Consider the following 19481-nt stretch of genomic DNA (forward strand, 5'->3'; position numbering starts at 1 on the left):
TAAACCTCCTTCTTGGTCTTTCTCTTTTCCTCCTTCCTGGTGGCTTCATCCTCAGCATTCTCCTACCGGTATACCCCATGTCCATCCTCTGCACATGTCCAAACCATCTCAATCTCGCCTCCCTCCTCTTGTCTCCAAAACGTCCTACGTGGGCTGTCCCTCTAATAAACTCATTTCTACAGAGTGAAACTGCCTCCATTCCTGGTGTAACACCAGCTTTACACAGAATTTGGACTGTAAAAGAATTCTAGGAGGATGGGAGGATGGTATAAAATTATATTACACAGTAAAAGACTGTACATTTAACATTAACAAAACAAATAAACAAAAAAGAATTTCCTAATTACTGCTAGTTTACTTTGAGTTAGTTACTTTTGAGATAGTTAACAAACAGGTCTATTGTTCGTGGATCTCTTATAATTTTAGAAGATATAATCTGTACATATGTAAATATCTTCTGTATAATAAAAACTTGTTTTCCCATAGTCTGAATGTAAGATTTCACTGGAATCTCATACAGTGTGACAAAAATAAGCCCAGCCATTTTGTTTGAATTAGAATTTTTTTTTCCCAGGAAAAACCTATTTACTGTAACTCAGAAACCTCAAACAAGCAACTGGATGAGTTAGATAAAATTGACCCTGATAGAAAATATTATTCTTGACATTCTTAAGATGACAAAATTGAAAGCAGTACCTAGACTCTCAAAAAGCTTTATGAAGTATTTGATTGAGCTTAGCTAAAGTAGTATATATAAGCGGTCCCCAACCTTTTTCTCGCCACGGACTGGTTTAATGTCGGATAATATTTTCATGGCCCGGCCTTTAAGGTGTGGCGGATAAATACAATAAAATAAAAATGATACGACGGGTATAAGAACTGCTATTTTTTTAAAATAATAATAATCGTAAATCCACTGTGTTGTTTTTTGTTCATTTTGCTCGCTTGGGGGTTTCACTTTAGCGGTAATGTATTATGTGTTAGCGGCCGGAGCAGCCCCTTTAAGAAGGTAGCAGATGGAGGTAAGACATGTGACCGAGGCATCATGACATGCATCAAGAGCGAGTCATAGACAGATGTGGCGGAGAGAATCTGGTAATTTTCCAAAATAAAACATCATTCAGAATCAGATAATAAATAAAATGGAAATATTGTAAGTTATTTATTCTTTCTGTGCGGCCCGCTAACAATTGACCCATGGACTGGTGCCGGTCCACGGCCCGGGGGTTGCGGTTCCACTGGTAAATATCACACAAAACATCGAGCTAAAGTTTCAGACCTGAGATCTTTCACACATGATGTGGTGGAGCACTAAAAGAGGTGTGATAATAGAATGACTAAATACTTTTGTCCCTCAATATAAATGACACATAAGCCAGTCGAAAAAATGAAAAATCTAGAAATTTGAACTTTTTTGAAAGTTTTATTAAATGTCTGATATCCCAGCTGTACTTTTTGACTGTGTAGCTCCAGACATTCACATATTTTGTGTGTGTTCTTGAAAAGTTGGACTGAATGAGTGAATTTACTTTCTATTAGATTAAATGAAGAATTCAGGTTCATTAATAGGAAGCAGCCCTTAGATTCATTTAAACAGTTTGCACAGCAGATTGAGTGAGGAGTGAAAAGATCAGCCATATGGAAGCATTTCACAGTTTCTAAAAAAGGTACATTAGACAACCAATTTGTAAAATCACTGACTCATTCAGCATGTGATATAATACAGTATGACACATAGTGTTGATTATTCTTCACTGGGGTTAGCAGGTGTGTATTTAAATCAGCAGGGTGGTATGGCCTGCGTCACATCTTAGCACAATCACAGAAAATAGCACAAATCGTTTCCTAGAAAGAGCTATTTTATTTCTTTATTTAATTATTTATTTTTACAGTTTTACTGATTCTGCACAGCGCAAGAATAATAATCTGATACAATCTGTTTCCTTTTTTCTTTCTTGGGTGCTTTCCCTACTCTGCCATGTTGATTTTTTGCTACCCACATGTTGTTCCTGTATCCAGAAGTGTGAATGAAAACACTCCAAAAGCAAAACAATTTCAGACATTTGAGACAATGCTGCTTTGAGACAATGTCCATTGTGAAAGGTGCTATAGAAATAAAATAAATAATAAGTAAACATGAATTTAGCTCTAATGTAGTTCTAATGTAATTCTAATTCCTAATAAATCTAGACTTGTACATGTGTGACAAGAAAAAAAAGATAAAACAATCACTAAGAGATCAAACAAGCTTTTAGCATACAGCTACCAAGTTTATATATCACTGGACTACATCATCAGCTTCTGCATGTCACGTGACCAAATGTTGTGTCATTGATCAACGTTTTCACACCTAGTTGGCACATCTGTTTAAATTTGAGTTTTTGTGTGTTTGTCAAGATTTTGTTGATGTCTATTACAACCCCAATTACAAAAACGGTGGTACACTAGGTAAACCTTTCACCATTTGATAACATTTGGGGGATCATTAAATGAGAAACACAACAAAGGACACCCAGAACTGTTGAGCAGATATAATCCTGAATCAGACACATATGGAACAACATTCCTCCCCCAAAACTTTAGCAACTGGACTCCTCAGTTCCCAGATGTATCTGGACAGAAAAGTCAAGGCTACACAGTTGTAAACATGGAACTGTGCTAACTTTAGTGACCTAAGATCTGTTGCAGGTATCAAATTCAAAATGACCTTATTTTTCTATTATTTAAAATAGTATTTATCCCACAATCCTGTAGTGTCCCATAAACCAAAATAACACAGTTTAAAAAAAAAGATAAAAGGAAACTATACAGCTATTAAAATCTATCTTAAAAAACTTTCTAAACATTATTTCATTAGTTTTTCAAAACGCAACAAACATTGACCTTAACAAAAAGCCATAAACTGATATCATCATAACCATTTCAGCAAATGATCTATTAAGTGATATATGAGTAAGTATTTTACTCTGCAGTCTCCTAATGCACAAGCCAGTGGCTCATCACACCTCATGCTGCACTCAGACTTTATTAAAAAAAGAGTTCAAATGACAGGGACAAAAATACACCAGAGGTATGGAAAACATCTTAATGCAGAAATTTCCATTGCTTTATTAATAGACTGCAGGGGAGGAACTTTTGTTTTCTAAGCAAAATAACAGACGAGAAACCCCACAGGCTTCCACTAACACTAATCTCCTCCAGGCTATGGCTTGCAATAATATCGGTAAAAACCTCAGAAAAACATGCAGCCAGTTAATTATGGAGCTAATCAATATTCCCTGCACACACCGTGACCAAAATAATATAATAAATACTGTTATATTTATAGATCCGCAATGTGATTTGCTAATCTGTTTAGAGTCAGAGTTACAGTTCATGCCTTAGATTAAGCAGGTCACTCGGTACCATTACATACAGTATCAGAGCCTAATGTGGAACTATTTCAGTTTGTAGTTCAAATTTGATTTAGTTATTAAATGGGGAATAATAATTATACTTTTTATTTATTCATTTTTATTAACGGTGTGTGGACTGGAGGGTTCTGAGACTGCTCATGAAAAAAAAGTGTTAAAACCCCTAATTTGATTATTTATTCATTATATTATATATTGAACATTTTTAATAAATATTTAATTTATTGAGTTTGAATACACAAGAAATGAGGAGTGTGTTAGAGAAGGAAAGAAACGAGTGCAGGCAGGGTGGAGTGGGTGGAGAAGAGTGATAGCAGGAGTGATTTGTGATAGAAGAGTATCTGCAAGAGTGAAAGGGAAAGTTTATAGGACTGTGGTGAGACCTGAGATGATGTATGTTTTAGAGACAGTGGCATATCTCAGTGGTAAAAGACTGGAGAGACATGTGAGGATGAGGTCACCAGGCAGAAGGAAAAGATCAGGCTAAGGTAGATGTTTGTGTATGTGGTGAGGGAAGAGCACAGGTGGTTTGTTTGAAAGAGGAAGATGTCGAAGACAGTGTGGTATGTAGACGAACAATCCGCTGTGGTGAATAAGAATTTATACCACAGTGTTTCGCTAATGATTACAACTTACATTTATAAGACCTCATGTAGCATATATCTTTATCCTTTTATACCTACATTTAATGTAATGGCATGTGTGTGTGCCACATTAATCCAGGTTATCACTTCTGAAAAAGCAGAACCAGCTGTTCAATCTACAGTCTCTCTTTTTTCTAGGCCTCTGTCGTAAAAATGAATTGCTGACACTACAGACTCCTTCTGGAAACATTCAGCAAAAATGTAATCATATAAACAATCATGCTTATGTTTGAAAAATAACATCAAATCATTTATTATTATAATGTAAATGAGCGGTTACTATAGAAACGATAACATTTAAATATTAACGCATTGTTCGAAACGTCTGTTACTTACTGTGCAATCTGATTCAAGAGTCATTACTTAGTTTTTTATGACTCTACATGTATTTAGTAAACGCAAGTGGGTTCTAAAAGGATAAACACAGTGTAGGTGGAGGATCAAGTGTGCCGAGGGATCGATGAGCATCGTGAGGCTGTTAGTTGAGGCTGATTTGATCATGTATCAGCAATAGGAAAGAATCAGCTAGACTGGACCTCTTTAGCCACACCACTCACTACACACACACACACACACACACACACACACACACACACACACACACACACACACACACACACACACAATTAATAGAATTATTACTCTGCTATTCTTATCCTTATTATTGTATGTTATATGTCATTCCTCGCTTATCTGAAGCAACTAATACTGATTCTAGCAAAGGAAAAGAACAGATATTTGATTATGTGAGAAAATGCATAAAGAATATAGAATATTATTGCAAAGCATGCGATCAGAGGTGTACGGGTATGAGTGGAGGTCTTTAGAACTGAAAAAAAGACAGTGATTAGGGAGATTACTGACAGGTTTGGGATAAATATACGAATACGAAATAAGAATTCTTTGACTATCAGGGTGTGTGAGAGACATACACACCCACACAAACACACACACACACACACACACACACACACACACACACACACACACACACACACACACACACATATAATGGGAGGAGATAAATGAGAATCTCTCATTTGCAGTGGATGTGAGGGAATCACAGTCTTAGGAGCTTCTGAGTTCGTATAAATTTTTGTATTCATTTTTATTTGTATAGACCTTTTAACAGTGAACACTGTGTCCCGATGAAAAACTCCCTGAGGTGGCATAATAAAGAAACCTTGAGAGGACCCAGACTCAGTCAAGGAGGCAACTTCCTCAATGTGTCTGATATTTTCTTCTGAATAAATTATGTTTTTTACAGAATCGCTGCAGTGTAGTTTCCTAATTGTAACTCTGTGGTGATGCGCCAAAAGACAAAAGAATTTCTTACTGATAATCTGAAAGTAGGACAGACACAAATCCTCTACATTCATTTTTTACAAAACAGCAAAAAGTTTTTGCAATTCTAGGATTTTTCTCCAAGTGCTATGAATTTATTCTCAAAATATGTAATAACTTTATTATTGTATATATACATATATTTATATATATATATATATATATATATATATATATATATATATATATATATATATATATATATATATATATATATATATATATATATATAACTTTCCTGTTCTGTTGTCTCTTTTTTTTTCATTTTATTATTTCTCTTTTTGCCTCTACCAACATGTAGCACTGAGCATTAATAAACATCTGGGCAGGACCTCTGAGAATGAATAATTGCCTTCACTTTCCCATGATTTGCTCAACTTCTAAAAACAATTCAGAATACTGATGAAATTCTATGCAAAGCCAAAATTGCCAAAACAGCCAACACATGGAGTCACATAAACATTGGCATGATCATAGACAGCTCTTTATAAATATTCATAGCAAACACGGCAGTAACATAACATGCCTGGAAAATGTACATCTCAGTTCACACCCTGGCTTTGGCACAGTGAAAGCACAGTAGAACACATATGCTGTGGCACTCGGCCTCTGCTGTTTCCAAAACCCAGCAGGACCTACAGAGAAGCAGACGAACCAAACCATTCCATTATTTATCAGATTAACCAGCGATGACTGGTCACTTGTCAATAGTGCAAAATCATATGCAGAATAACACTTGCAGACATTACACACATATATCATATATTTATGTTAAGTATACTCCATTTTACACAAACTTTTAACACACACGTTTGAATTAGTCGTTTACATGTACAGCATTTGGCAGACGCCCTTTTCCAAAATGACTTAGAATTATGTACATTTATATGACTGAGCAGTTAAGGGTTAAGGGCCTTGCTTAAGGGCCCAGAAGCCCAAGCTACCACCTCCCCGACAAATTCACAAATGGTCCCAAATGCACAGTTAGAACAGATGTGTCACATTTAGTTCATCGGAGTTGCACCAGTAGACTTTGTGTTTTTTAGGTTTTAATTGTGTAACAATTGAGTGTAAATTTCGATGTTTAAATGATTAACATGTCATTTACATGAAGTGCAATGTACCTTTTGCAAATGCCAATAAACGAATAAATAAATAAATAAATAAATAAACGAATAAATAAATAAATAAATAAATAATTAAATAAATAAATAAATAAAAGTTGAATCTGAGTTACTTTCACTCCATTACATTGCTATTTCATTACAGGACAAAATACCTGAAAACCACTGAAAGAGTAACATTAGAGTCTTTTCACATAAACTGAGGTGATTAAGCAGAATCAGAGGCAGAATCAGAAAGAGCATTATTGTGTATGTTCAAGTATGTTTGCACTTACAAGGAATTTGTTTTGGTGATAAAAGCTTCCAGTTGCACATTTTTGAAGTAAAACGGAAATGAAAAAACGAATAAATAAAGAAAAATAGAAGTATAAAAGTAAAGTAAAGACTCAGTATAGCCATAATAAATAGCCATAATACTTGGATACTTAAGTACATTTAAAGGCAAATACTTTTGTCCTTTTACTTAAGTGAAATTTTAAAGGGAGCAATTTTACTTTTACTGGAGTAAAATGTTACCTACTGTATCTCTACTTTAATTCATGTATATGCTTTGTGTACTTCATCCACCACTGGGTTTCCACAAACTTTTGCCCATAAAACATTGATTCATATACATATAATAAGTCATTTATTTTAAGTAAATTTAGTTGCATTTGAGTTTGACCTGGTGCATTAAAGTGCGACTTATATCATTTAAATTACAACTGTATATCCAAGCTGGATCTGGGCTTCATTTAAGTTAGTCAAGGAATGAATTCAATCCAACTTCATGTTAGCCGAAGTTTATTTAGCAAAAATCCACCTCATCAAAATCAAGATCCATTTTTTGAAGATTCAATGTTTTCGCTTTTACACCCGTCTCATAGTCAACTCAGACTAATGAGCTTTTCTCTTAAAAAACTAATGCCATAAATGAAATTTGTAAAAGCAGTAGCTGTAGACGCCGAGTCATGAAGTGGGAACAGCTGTGCAGCCCTGCACTTTATGCAAATATCAAGTGTTGTTAAATAAGGATTAGAAAACACTTACTGCAGCTTGATTACTGAAGCAACTCGTACGATCGGGTAAAGGGTTTCTAATAACTCGACAGGGGGTCACAGGGGGAGACAAATGACAGACTGTGTGCAGGTATGCAGGCCATATTGAAACCAGTTTTCTCACATTATGTGCGATGGCATCTGACAATTACCAGCTCCAGGACAGATTACAGAGTTTGAGTAAAAACAAATGAATATAACCAATCTGTCTTCAGTGAGCAGGTAAACACGGATCAGAAACCAGCTGGAAATCGATCAACATGTTCATTTCATCATGTGCTCGGATGGCCACGATAGAAGCAGAATAGACATTTAAACTGGCACAAAGAGTCTCTATCTGATAGCAAGAGAAAGAAAGAAATGAAAAATCAGTGGGAGAGAAACAGTGAGATACAGATTCTCTTCACTAAGGATCAGATAGATGGAGAGGAAACAAAGAGAAACCCTACCAAACATGGCATCAACACACACACACACACACACACACACACACACACACACACACACACACACACACACACACACACACACACACACACACAGAATTACATTTCCTGCTAAATCCTTCCCCATATGCTCATTTAGCACTGACAAACTGCATAAACGTTAAATGTCAACACATTCTGACAGGTTTTGATTGTATGACAATGAAAGGAATCGATAGGAGTCGAAAAAGGAAAGTTCCAGTACCTGATGCTTTTCAGGAAGCTGAAATGCCAAATCCGTTATCAGATCCCAGCACATGTATTGTGTCTTGTGCAAAACATAAAAAAAAGTAAAACAGCAACACTAAAATATGTTGTATTGAACAAATACAACAGCAAAATACGATGTTGTGTGTGTGTGCAATTGTGCTGTTTTGTTTGTGTAGCCTCGATGCTGTGTGTGTATAGTGTATAGTCCCTGTGTAATTGTGCTGCCATGTAATCTTTTATTCGTACATGTTAAAACATCTTTTATTAATAAATTCGGACTCCACCTGGTAAAGGACAGCATTCTGTAACCAGCCAGACCTGAAGAAACTGAAGAAACACCTGATGCCGATGCTCCTTCATCCTCTGACTTCATGTGCTGTAGGAAGGAACGGGTCACAGAAAGCACAAGTCCCTTCTCATCAAGCGTTTGGTAAACCTGTGCTTTTTCTAAATAACGTTTATGACAGACACCTAAAATAGCAACAGTGGGCTGAAGTCGAAAAAAAAAGATGTCTTCACCTTCCACTCAGGTTTTTTTTTCCTCTAACGTACCGTGTCAGGATTTTCTCGCTGCAGGGTTTTAAAATAGACGTCTCTGAGCATGTGCTATTTTTAATATTAGTGTTTAAAAATAGCTTGTACAGGTATCGGGGGATATGGGTGGATATCAGGGGATATGGGTATTGTTTCAAATCGAATGATTCAGGATAGTTACTGTGAAAATCACATACACTCTAAGAACAAAAGTATTGGGACGCCTGAAACTTCAAGTCATATGTGGTTTCTTTCCCAAATAGTTACCACAAAACTGGAGGCACACAGCATGACAGCTCCATGAAGATATGCTTTACATGGGTTGACGTGGAAGATCTTGAGTAGCCTGCTACAGAGCCCTAACCTCAACCCTTCATAGGAATGTGAACACTGACTGCACCTTCTCACCTCACCCACATCAGTACCTGACTTTACTAACACCATCATGGTTGAATGAACCAAAATCTAGTGGAACATCTTCATAGAAGAGTAGAGGTTATTATAACAGTAAAAATAAGACTAAATGTTGAATGGGATGTTCAGAGGTCCACTTCACTATTTATTGGCTTGAAATGATTCCTCAGACCAGTTCCATAATGTGTGTATTAGTGGTTAGTCTTTCATGAACGATTCGTTAATTTTGATATGAAAGAAAATCCGTAGGTTATGTACAGGAAACAGAATTGAGTAGTTTACCTCGTTCGTTCTTTTATCACGTGAATCTCTTATACGCTATGCAGTTATTTATACATATATAAATTATTGGAACTATAGTCAAAGTTCATAAATGTAGACGTGTTGGGGTCTGCTTATTGAAAATGTAACATTTAATTTTATTTATGATCAAAGGAATGAAATTTACAAAATTAATTTATTGATTAAAATAAAATAAAAAAATCTTGCTTTGATATTATTGAATACTGAGCAGAAAAAAAACACACAACATGGAAAATCTGATCCCAACAGTAGCAGAAATTCACACTTACGTAAACAGCACTAATGGCTAGACTACTAAGGGCAGTGCCTCTGGGATTATTTCTCAAACAGCTCTGTGTGTCCCTAATGAGAAGACACAGAGGGTCAGAATAAAAATGCGATAACGTCTTTGAACAAAGTCAAATTAAGCATGCTGGCGTTCGCTTGTTCGCTTCCAGTTGTGAGCAGTTTCGCTGAATCGGTCTGCATTCTTTCCATGATTAAAATGGGAACAAAAAGTCACATGCATGAACACGACACCACTTTCTTTTGGATTTAAACACTACCTAACGAAGGCATGTGTGTAAGAAATTCCAAAGCCATGTTGTATAGTGAATAGCAACTATATCTGATGTCTGATCATCTGAACCGAGACTTTCTTAACCTAGCTGAAAGGATGTTAGACGTGGGAATTGAAGATTTGAGGCGGTCAGGAGCTGGATCTCTATAGATTTATCTAACTGTGGCAAGTAACAGGACAATGCACATTCAAGAAAAATTCAACATTGGTCCAGAATGACATGACACACACTGAATAGTCTGAATAGTAACACCACTATTTACTATGGTACCATGTGATTTGAGACAAAGCTAGAAATTTGTAATTATTTTCTTTGTCATAGATATCTAACCTTCCATTTATTATTTCGGTTACTTTTGTTGGCAGATTAGCCAAGGAGGCAAATTTGACTAGCCACCTACACTTACTAGCAACAACAAGCTCTGCTTCTTTCTTTAGGGCTTTATTGTTCTTCTAAATGTAACAATACAGATTTATACTGAGGTAAAACTGTACAGTATATGAAAGGTTAAGATTATAGAATTATCAGCCATCAAACAGCAAATATAAGCTAAAAAATAAAGATGTCAGATTTGCATACACCATGTGATCAAGCAAAGTAAACATTCATGCTAATCATATGGATTTCTGATGTCAGACCTAACGCTTGGATTTAAAAAAATCTCAATATACGTAGAATGGTCACTTGTAACAAGGTGTTGAAAAGATTTTATGAGAGGTCTGTCAAATTGCTATATATCAGGAGAAAGAGCAGAACCGTTTATGCCTTTGGGGGGTAGGGGCAAGTGATAAATTCATTAGCAAGACCATTTGTAAAGTGGTTACATAGCTTTCTGCAGTTTTGAGGTCAATGGAAATGAGCTACCTAGTAGAAATGTAGTGTTTTTTTTTATATATATATTTTGGCAATGATAATTGTCTATATTGTATTTTTTATTTTATTTATTTATTTTTTTTTTATCAAATCCAATTTGCATAGACCAGTAGATGATTTGGAACTCAAGAACTATTTTAAGATTAAACCTGGTTGGTCAAAATGATTTGGAATCTATATTATGACAATATATATATATATATATATATATATATATATATATATATATATATATATATATATATATATATATATGGCAAAAGCATACAAAAAGTGCAAATTTATAAGTTACATAATTTATAATTATAATAGTAAGGTCTGGGAAAGGTGGTGTGATTAGTGATCATACTATAGCTTTGCACTTCCTTGCACTTCATTTGGAATAAATCCAACATTCACTTGATGATGTCTCTACAATTTCAACATAATTGCATCAGACACATACACACAGCTCAGTATGATCGTTAGAAAGGTGCATCAACATATCAAAACATCTTTCCATCACATCTTCAAATAAGAGAAGGATATACACATCTTCCACTACAATTTCACCACAGAAGTTTATTTATTTCCATAGATGGAGAAGCAGAATCTATTAGGTGCACCCGGGAGTCAGGCTAACATAAACATGGCAACAAGGGAATATTCCGGAAAAAAACATTACTCCTGTTTATTTGCGTCAGGCAAACAGATGGAAAATGTTGACAACCGTTTCTGTAGACCGATGCAGAGTTATGAATCAGGTTATTAAAGATGAATCAATTCAATAACATTTCTCACTGGAATCTTAAGAGCCATTTATTAGCACTCTATTGGCTATTTAATTTTTTATTTTATTTCTGCTGAAGCAATCTAGTTAATATTCCTCGAATGAGTCGACTTTTGATGTCTTCTAATGGCATGAACATTTGTTCTGACTCAAAAAAGAGATGTTTTATGTGGCATGTGTTCTAATGAGTCCGCATTAATGAGAGATTATACTTCCTGTTCTTTTAGGAACTCAGACAGAAAATAAAAAAATAAAGCAGAAAGATGTAGATGTACAGAGATGGTGAGAAAAACAAGCAATACGTGAGAAAAAAGACTTTCGGAGGTGTTAGACGGAAACAGTCGACCTGGGATACAGCTTAATATCAAGTGATGTAATCATTACTATCACAGTTTTTATCCAATTCTAGTTACTCATAAGTACGTGTAGTTGAGTTGAGTCAAATCCATTTTCTCATATGTTATAGCAGCTACAGACAGTTGTTCCCCTTTAGAATTTCTTTCATTTTCAAAATACAAAAATCAACTATACACTATTTTATTTATAATCAAAGCTTTTAGTATCAATGTTAGACTTAGGGTTATCTATAAAGCTAGTGGGCTTGAAAACTCTGGTAAAATTAGCATTTAGCAAATATACATTCCAATTCGAACAGCTTCAATGCCTTCCTTCTGCAATTTAGCTTGTCATCAAATTTCCCATCCAATCAGATTAACTCTGTAATATAAAACGCCCCGCCCCAACATTATAACCTTCACCTTGATGAAGTTGCCGCTCTTAAACGTCAGTAAGCATGGATTGTAAACACTATTGGCTATTTAAAAAGAGGGCGGGGCCACACAATATGTCCAACTCTATTTGGATAGGTGCAAAATTCTATCAACACATCAAATAACACTGCATGTTTCATGGCAGTTCACAAGGGCTTTACCACAAGGGTTTTACGAAGCACTGACACTGGAGACTTCCAGAAAATCCTCTATAATCATCCCTTATTAATAAAACACTTGAACAAATCAGTAAACATACATCACTGTTAAACCCATTTCATGTCAGCCATAGTTTCTTGAAATGAGAATCTAATAATTGGGTGTATTAATATTAATCAGATTTGCTTTTTAAACTGGAATTACTGTAGTGCCACTGTTCATTAAGAATTTAACAGTGCCCTGGTGATTTATTGCACCAGCTGTCAAAATAAATTCTCTACTTTTTACGTTTGCATTGGATATCATGCAGTCCTGTGAAAGATAGGTTTCATATCCTCGATCTCAAAAACATCCGGGAGATTTATGACCTTTCAACAGAGCACCTGACATGCTGTACATCACACCTTCTGATGAATAACATTCAATAGCACTTGTGTCTTCATTTATTGCATTAATCTCTAAGTGTTATTGCTAAAAAAAAATAAACAAATCCAGAGACCTCATTCGTAACCGAGTCTCCAGTACACACCGGGTTGCTGGTTGCTACAGTACATCCAGCAATACAGCGTGGGTAAAAAAGGAGAAATGAGCAGATCAGCAGAGCCGTGAAGCACCGGGTGAGCACCTGTACCCCATTATCTTAATATCACCTATAGCTGGAAAAACACACAGCATGGAATTGATCTCTTGATCTCCGACAACAATGTTTATCCTGCGATGGATCATTAAACTTTCTGCTCTCTGATGATGCTGTCCTGAATGTTATCTCTCTCTCTCTTTCTCTCTCTCTCTCTCTCTCTCTCTCTCTCTCTCTCTCTCTCTCTCTCTCTCTCTCTCTCTCTCTCTCTCTCTCTCTTTTCTTTCCCTTTCCCTCTCTCTATAACATACACAGACACACAGTCAAACACACACTTTCAAAAACAAGCACACAATCATGCAGCAACAACAAAAAGAAACAGCTTTCAAGCTCTCTCTCTCTCTCACACACACACACACACACACACACACACGCACACACGCACACACACACACACACACACACACACTACACAGATGTGTCAAAAGATGAAATGTGCAGAGATGCTGTTACCTTGAGTGCTAGGTTCTGTCAGAGAGGAACACACTACACTGAAGCATCACTTTTCCAATCCATTAACTCTTCCCCTCTTTCTTCTTCCACCTCTTCCTTCTTCTCTCCTTTCTCCAGTTCTGTCCTTCCTCTTCTTTTTTTTTCCTTCTGTCTTCTCTCTCTCTCTTCCTCTTTCTCTTTCTCCACAGAGGGATTCCTTGCCTATAACATCAGATGTCCTCGGCTGAGGATGGAGCAGTCCACTTTTCTCCTCCCCGTGCTTCTTTCCTCACCGTATGCTTTCACTTCGAGCCTTACTCTAGCAACAACCTCAAACACACACACACACGCACACACACACAGAAACACAAACACACTCCCACACACTTTCCCTCTACCCATGTGCTTACTCTCCTCCTCCTCCCTCCTTCACGCATCAGAGAGAAAGACTGTCTGCCTTTTTTTTTTCATCTATGCAGTGTACATAATTTTCATGTGCTTGTGATTCTGATACCATTTAACCCATGTTACTTTTGGAATTCTATTAAATTTTTTATTATCCTAACATTTCTATCAATATCTTACATTCATGTTTTTTTTGTTGTTGTTTTTGTTTTTTACCCAGTCATCTAGCCATCACAATTTGTCAAACTCGCTCAAAAAAAAGTATTATTCTATATTTTCTCTTGAAATGTTTTAATTGTATGGCCCGGGCCGGCCATTAAAATCAATTCAGGTTGCACAAAAATGCAAACTTGTCCTAAATATAAAGAGAAAAGTACTATTCATAAAAATATATATTTTCTTAACCATGCAATTAGTAAGAAAATAAATTTTCGCCCACCACAAATGACTAACATTAGTTCTTTTTTTTTTGGTTTTGGCTTTGAGACATCTGTATTAAGAGACAATTAGGTTTTTTTTGCATCCTTGTTTTTCATTCTGACCTGTTTCTCTTACTAATTGTCTTTAATTCCCCAAGGTTACTAGGATCCTTCTACTGAACACGCATTTTTTAGATAAAGGGTTCAAGTCAGGAGATGTTATTCAAAGTCCTCATGAGTTTTTTTTTTTTATTATTTTGGTTGTGTGTTTGGAGTAATTGTTATGTAGATTCAGATTCCAACTGAATTCTATTGTTCCAAAAGAGTTGTGTTTTAAATCTCTGCATCTCTGTGCATTTTAGAATAGAAGCTTTGTAGGAAAGAAAATGATGGCAATGCAGGTTATTATGCAATATTTTCCCTATTTTGTTCCTGCTGCTTTCAGGTTATCCTGCAACTCTTTTCTAGTGACTCTCAGCATCTTTATTGTTAGTCTTGCATGGCAGACATGTCTGGGAATGATGAGTTTGCATTCCACCTGCAAATTATTTAACCAGTATTAACAGGGACCTTTAGGAGCTTTGCTATGTCTTATCTTATATCTCATCTTGTCGGAAATTGAACACAGGTTGTTATAAAGAACATTTATCTACACTCTAAATGCATGGTGGTGAGATTTTAACACACATCATGCATGTCAATGTTTTAGAAATTAAATACAACATGATTGACTAATGGTTAAAGGCTGGAGGCTTCTTGATTGGATGGATGTTTGCAGTCAACATCATTTGTTTTCAATCGGAGCCTGTGGTGCTACAAAGAGCAAATGGGTTTTCTGACTGATTTGTCATACAATTGTGCAAACCCAATATGGTAAACACACAACATTGATACACAAACAATGGGCTGCAAACCATTTAATCCATTCTGTCGGGGTTTTTTTGTCTCACTTTACTGGGGATTTTTTTGCACCAAATCCCAGTTGACTGTTAAAACCAATGTTTTTCCCCCCTGTTTCCTTGTGCTGGGTTATTTAACATAAATCACAACAAAGGAATCAACATTACAAGAAAGTGTAAACTGAATCTGACCATAATGCAGTATCTTAAAAGTTCAACTGTTAATTAGTGCTGACTAGCTGATAAATGTTATCTTTGCCTTGAATTTAACATATTTAACATAACATTTTACATATTTTGAGTTTAGTACCATTCATACAGTGCAAAACTATTCTATGCTAGGTACATCTAATTTAGCTAGCTAACATGCTATTAATGCTATTAATAAATGTAACTAATGCCATAGCAAGCAGTTTAGAGCTGATTTACTCACATCCAGCTAGATAGATCATTTAATTAGTTACATAAGCTGCTGATCGATGTGTCATCGTATCAATATCAACAGTCAAAGAAAAATAAAATCAACAAGTCCTGTGCCTGTACTAGCCATGATATTCTGTTGGTTTGCTTTTCCTCATGATTCTTCTTGAGTGAAAGCCTTGCTTTCTTTTTTTTTTCACTCACATCAAAAGCAATCCACTTTAAGTGTACGTTTTAAAAGCAAAAAATGACGTAGATGCCAAAGAAGTCAACATTTTATTGATGCATTTATTGATCTTTGAAAGACAGGGATTAGCCCCGCTAGCATGGTTGCGGTTGCCGTTAAGCCAGTTTTGTTCCTGGGGCGCTGTATAATAGTTGAACCGGCTCTTTGACTCAAAGGAATGAATGTTATTTTACTCTACTTACCTATTTTGCATCAGCATTCATGCTAGGTTTGTAGGATTTGACCTTTATTTATGGCTAGAAATTAGATCTTTCTACAGAGAAGGATATTTCTAGGAATGTGGCTCCCAGGAATAAGAAACATGAAAGCAACGTGTGCTTTCATGGTTTATTATAAGATGCTAATTAAAAAAAAATGATAATAATAATAAAAACAGAGCACTAAGAGGATATCTATGAAGTGACAATATATTAGAGATTGTTACCACAAAATAATAATAATAATAATTATAATAATAATAATAATTATTATTATTATTATTATTATTATTATTATTATTAATATTATAATAATTATAACACAAAGACTTTATCAAAAAATAGGTTCCTTTACAGTCAGTGTTTTTAACAGTACAGTACATTTCTGCAGCCTTCACATCTCAGATAATGAATTATGCATGTACACACACACACACACACACACACACACACACACACACACACACACACACACACACAGTGTGGTGGAGAAAAACAGCGACTCATAAGAGACATGAATTATTTTTTTTGTGGACTGGAAGGATGAGGGTGAGAAAAAATAGAAGTAAAATTCTAAAGTAATTTAAAGAACAACAAAGAGAAAAGTACAATATCTCAATACCTATGATGAAGTTCTGGCGAAATGTTTGACTTTTACAGTTTTTTTGGTTTGTAAGAAAAGATATTGTAGCTTATATTATCCTCTATACCTGTTGAATTCACCATGATCCCTCAGAGTGTGTTAATTAAATTTTTATTTAAATAGCAGGTAAAAGTTCACATTTGGGTGACACCAGATTCATTATAGTTTCATCATTGTTGAGGTTAAACACTATAAGGTTCCCTGATGGAGACGTGTGCAAATCTGTTCATTACGATTGTAGTGCCAATCCACTGTAGCACTATTCATAAAAATTGTGATCCAAAGTCATCTTCATGGTTTCTAAGTATTTACCATTCATGACAATCTAAAGCAGATTAGTTTCCACAGTAGGAGAGGTTTCACCACAGCTTATTACATTTCTCCTGAATTAACCCAGTACACACACTCTAAGGCAGCTCTAATGTTACACCAGCAGCATAATATTCGATAATTATACTGTTTTATGATAATATTGGCCTTAAAATATTTATGCCTCTATTGATTACCTAGAGTTATTTTAAGTTTCGTCGCTATGGAAACTAAACAAGTGGAAATTTGGTTTCCATGGACTCAACTGGTAATCAGCTCATAATATGACACGCACTCCAGGGTTTAGAGCCTGTACAGTGAAACTTTAAAACCAAAGTCATTTAACAGGAAGATTTAAGGAATCATAGTCGGTATCTTGACCAGAACTGTGAATGCAGAAGATCTGGAGGGCTGAGATTTGATACTATAACTTGTGTTGTGAGCTGTCAGAATTTTTTAGTAGAATTTCAGTCTCAGTATTCTAATGACGTGCATTTATATGGAACCGTATCAATCCTTCACACCCACTGTTTACAACCTTGAAGAATGAAAATACACATTTAGATTATGATTGAACAGCGATTACATTTCATGTGGCACAACAACTCACTAATGCAAGTGAAATGCGATGCGGTGAGAAACTACGTTCACTCATGATACAAAGTCGGTTTAATCCTTCAAAAAGCAATCTCCTGCTGATTGTTTTTCGCTGATCGTAAAGCGACGCAAGATCGACGGAAGAACTGAAGAAATGAAGGTTTTTTACGGTGTCTCCTCATGTCACAAATTAAATGTGGTTTATTCCATTTTATGTTTTGATTGCTTTTCTGTCTGTGATCACAGCAGACTGTGGCAATACCATATGTCAATTTGGATTGTATTTCAAGACAATAAGATTGAACTATTTTCCTTGAGATTTGGTGTGTTTTCATTGCCTATAGAGCTCAGTAATATTTTGTGTGCCACTGTTCTTTTGAAGATGCTCCAATTAAAAAACCAAAAGGTTTTTGAGAAAGAAATTAAAAAAAAAAAAAACGTGGCACGTCTCATAAAATGCCGTCACTAGAATTTTAAACAACAGTTCAAATTAACCTTTAAATTTACTTAATGTCACTATAAAAACCCATATATACGTCTTTTTTTAAAGTTTCATATGTCGTATAAATGTTTTTCACATTTTTAGCATGGTAAAATTATTAACATTAATAATCATTCGAGAGCAATATTAAGTGACTTTCAGTACATTTCAGTCTGAGAAACTTCAGATAATAACAATTTTCAATGCACCCTGTTTATCACAGTGGGTTGTTGGATTTTTCTATGGAGCATATATTTCATTTCACTGGATGGATTTGCAGAGGTGTAGAGTTCCTGGAAATTATACTTGATTAAAAGTATAAATACTTTCCTGCAAATCTTCTCCCTTCTAAGTTGAAAGTCACTAATTCCAATATGACCTAAGTAAAAGTCTTAGAGTAGCTGCTTTGAACAGTAGTTAAGAATTTGACTCGTATTAAACGTAGGCTCAAAAATGCACTAGTCTTCAACACTAAAACACGTTAGTTAAAAGCCAGTTGATTTGTCAGGTTTTATTTATTAAAATACAAACTGTACACCTCAACACTGTTTAAACCAAAATCAACACTACAGCTTCTTCAACATGCCACAATTAAACAAAGATCACACAGGTTTGTCCAAAAAAAGACAAAGTAGTAAAACAATCTTTAAAAATGGGATCTTCACTTAACAAATAAAACAACACGATCATGTCACAAAGTAGAAGAACAATTAGTATTCAATAGACAAATCGAATTATAACTTTCTTTCGGCTTCTCCCGTTAGGGGTCGCCACAGCGGATCCTCCACACGTTTTGATTTGGCACATGTTTTACGCTGGATGCCCTTCCTAACGCAACCCTCCCCAATTTATCCGGGCTTGGGACCGGCACTAAGAGTGGCTGGGGATGGTTCCCTGACCGGGGATCGAACGCAGGTCGCAGCGGTGAGAGCGCTGCATCTTAACCACTAGACCACCAGGGGACCTCAATAGACAAATCGAATTAAAGTAAATAATTATGCTTTTTGTGCTTAAAAGTCGCTCACAGGCAGCAGATGCTAGGATGATAGGAGTGTTGAGCTTTAATGACATCGTCAACAAAGGTACAAAATGTAATTGATAACTGTGATTGTCAATTAAAATACGTATAATGGAGTAAAAAGTACATATATTGAAT

General features: G+C 35.5%; 1 protein-coding gene across 3 annotated transcripts in view; it reads right to left on the reverse strand.

Moving 5' to 3' along the window:
* gramd1bb (GRAM domain containing 1Bb) overlaps positions 1-14095 on the reverse strand; it is a 149804-nt gene extending 135709 nt beyond the window's left edge. Inside the window, exon 1 of one of the 3 annotated variants that reach the window (XM_083552274.1) lies at positions 13730-14095. The gene's annotated coding sequence lies outside the window, so the exon portion shown is untranslated. The remainder of the gene's footprint in view (positions 1-13729) is intronic. The other 2 variants (XM_083552264.1, XM_083552279.1) reach the window with 2 other exon arrangements.
* Positions 14096-19481: the final 5386 nt, after the last annotated feature.

The sequence above is a fragment of the Silurus aristotelis genome, assembly GCF_946808225.1.
Source record: "Silurus aristotelis genome assembly, chromosome: 10".
In the NCBI taxonomy this organism is placed as follows: domain Eukaryota; kingdom Metazoa; phylum Chordata; class Actinopteri; order Siluriformes; family Siluridae; genus Silurus; species Silurus aristotelis.